Below are 3,092 nucleotides of genomic sequence, written 5' to 3' on the forward strand. Positions count from 1 at the left end.
TTTTTTTTTTGCGGAACCAGGGATTGAACTCAGGCCCTTGTGCTTGCCAGGGAAGCTCTTATTCCACTGAGCCATCTTCCCGGCCCCTGGTTGATGTTTTTGAGACAGGGTCTCATAGCCAAGCTATCCTTAAATTCACTGCATAATACAAGTGGATCTTGAACTCACAGTGATCCTCCTGCCTCAGCCTCCTGAGGAATGGGATGATAGGTATATAACACCATACCTGGTTACTTTTCAAACACTCATGCAATGTGCAACACCAAGAATAAACTTTAACATAAACAGTGGTTGACTAAATCTTGGGTGACTGATGTATCAGCACAGGGTCACCTTTGGAACAATATACCACCCTGCCAGGGTATAACTCAGTGGCACAGCACCTGCCTGGCAAGCGCAAAGTTCTGAGTTCGGGTCCCAGGACAAAACACAAACATACCACCCTGACTTGAGACTGGCAGTGGAAGAGGCTATATATGCACAAGGAGGGAAGTACATGGGAGCTCTCTGTACTCTCTGTTCCATTTTGTTGCGCACCTAACCTGTTCTGAAAACAGAAAAGCTACTTTCAAAAGAACAACTCCTACCATGGCTGACTGCAAGCTACCAACATGACATCACTGGAGACGCACACAACGTGCTTCATGTGCACAGGGGCACCTGCCCGAGCACGCACGCGCGTGTGCCTGCCTGGATGGAATGTCCCGGGCGTGGGAATGCAGGGAAGCTGCCGGGCTCCCCGGGGGAAGCCTATTCAGCTGGGCATGCAGCTGCAGGTGGATTTTAGTCCCAAGTCATGAGATAGAGGATCAGGGAGCTGAAGTTTTTATTTATTCAGAAAGATGCTTCCTTTGCATCCTTCTTCTTTAACATGAGGACTTGTCCTGACTAGTGGGAAGTGAGCCTGGGATGAGAAAATGGAGACTTGACCCAAAGTGTCCTAAACCACGAGAGGTTTATGATCCCCCACACCAACAAGTCCAGGGCTGGGGCAGAGTCTGGCTTCCTGCCAGTGGCTCTGCAATGCCATCTTCCAAGCATCAGTGTGTCACTTCTCATGGTTGTTACCATTCCAGATGTCACCTGCTGATGTGACATACTAATGAAGAAGAGGCAAAATCCCCCCCCCACCTGTCACTAGTGAGAAAATCTTTTCTAGAACTCCCCAACAGCGGTCCCCACAGACCCCAGTGGCAAGTCAATCACATACCCTGCATGAGCCACCTGGCTCCAGGAAAGAGCCGGCTCGACAGGCCCAGATTCAGGGCAGAGTCCTGCAGGGCCAGAACCTAGGCGACCAGGCAGGGCAACCTGCTCCTACAGGAGCAGCCAGTGGAGGTGCAGTGGGAATGGCTATCAAGACTCAGGTAGGGGGGCCGGGGAAATGGCTCTGTGGAATAAGCGCTTCCCTGGCAAGCGCAAGGGCCTGAGTTCAATCCCCGGTTCCACCCAAAAAAAAAAAAAAAAATTGGGCTGGTGAGATGGCTCAGTGGTCTAAAGCACCTACTTAGAACAAGCTTAGCAAAGCACAGGGACCGCAGTTCAATCCCCCAGCACCACATGCCAGCCAGCCCCGCCCCCTGGTGGGCTGAGCTGGCCACACACACACACACACACACACACACACACACACACACACAAATAAATGAATTTTAAAAAAAAAAAAAGACTCAGGTAGGAGAATATTAGAGGAAGAGCCACTGTGTTTATGGCCACAAACACATCTCAGGGTAATCAAGGAATGAGGAAGCGGTGCGAGGAGCACAGCCCCAGCTTGCCCTCCCCAAGTGCAGACAACTACACACATGCCATTCTATCAGCCTTCCGCTACAGTGCCCACAACCAACAGGCCAGGAGGCCAAAGGGGACGGGCCTCGTTCTCTTCAGACACCAACACTGCGCATAGATGGCAGACCCTGTGGCTGCTGTGGGGATGGAGTTCCCAGCAAAGCAGAGCTGTGCTGTTGTCCCAGCAACTCGCTGACCCTGGCATGAGACGCCCTACTCACCCACCTACCCAGACATGCCCAGGAAGGGCTCTAGGGAGGGTGCTTTGTGGCAGTCCCATTTGCACACATCTGAATTCCCCAGGGCAGGCAGCAGCACGTGGTGTCTCACTCCCCGGCTATGACCTGGTTATGGGGAGTTGCTAGGTAACTGCTTCCCACACTGGAGGAGGCTTAGTTACCATGGCAAGCCCAGATTGAGGGGAGTATACAGAGGAAAGGGAATGCTGGAAGTGGGGGGAGGGCATAGCAGCCCGGGCTCTGATCTATCTATCTATCTGTCTATCTGTCTATCTATCTATCTATCTATCTACCTATCTACCTATCTACCTATCTACCTATCTATCTATCTATCTATCTATCTATCTATCTATCTATCTATCTATCTATCTATCTTTCTCTATAGACCTCAGAAGACTGCTGTAACCCTTCTGGGCCTCCATTTCCTCATCAGTCAAATGCATGAAGAAGAGTGTGGGTCTCTTCTAGCTCTAAACCCTTGATGCACGCGGGTGGCATCCACTAAGTGAGCAATGGCCCTCAGATCCCTCTTTGGCAAGGAACAACTCAGAACAAGTGAAGAAAGTAAATGAATTAAGCTTGTTTGTCTTTAAAAAAAAAAAATAGAGGAATGAGTTAGTCAATGTCTCCATTAGGACAAATAGAAACTATCAAGTTTTGTTCTTCCCTTGGCAAAAATTTAGCTTCTGGAATTGATAGTTACGAGTCCCTGGGGGATCCCTAGGCCCTTTTCTCAACTTAGTCTTCCTAAGGACTAAAACAGCTTGTGAAAGGGTGATGTCCTCTCAGATGGGGTCTGGTGGTTCTTGGGTGCTGCAGGCCCAGCTGGAACCATGGTGGAGCCATCCCTAGGTCACTAGGGGTGACTGTGACCCAATGGCACAGGCCTCTGCACAAGTCCATTGGCCCTGCCTCTTGAGCCTGTCTTCATTCTGAGACCCAGCCTTACCTTCTTCCTGCATTTGTCCAATGAGATCCCTGCCCAGGCCCAGATGCTGGGACCTCTGCAATATCCAGCTCCTCCCCTCCCCAGGGCTGGAGCCTTAATGCCGCCAGCTCCTGATC

Source organism: Octodon degus, unplaced genomic scaffold (genome assembly GCF_000260255.1).
Source record: "Octodon degus isolate 3935 unplaced genomic scaffold, OctDeg1.0 scaffold00064, whole genome shotgun sequence".
Taxonomy (NCBI): Eukaryota; Metazoa; Chordata; class Mammalia; order Rodentia; family Octodontidae; genus Octodon; species Octodon degus.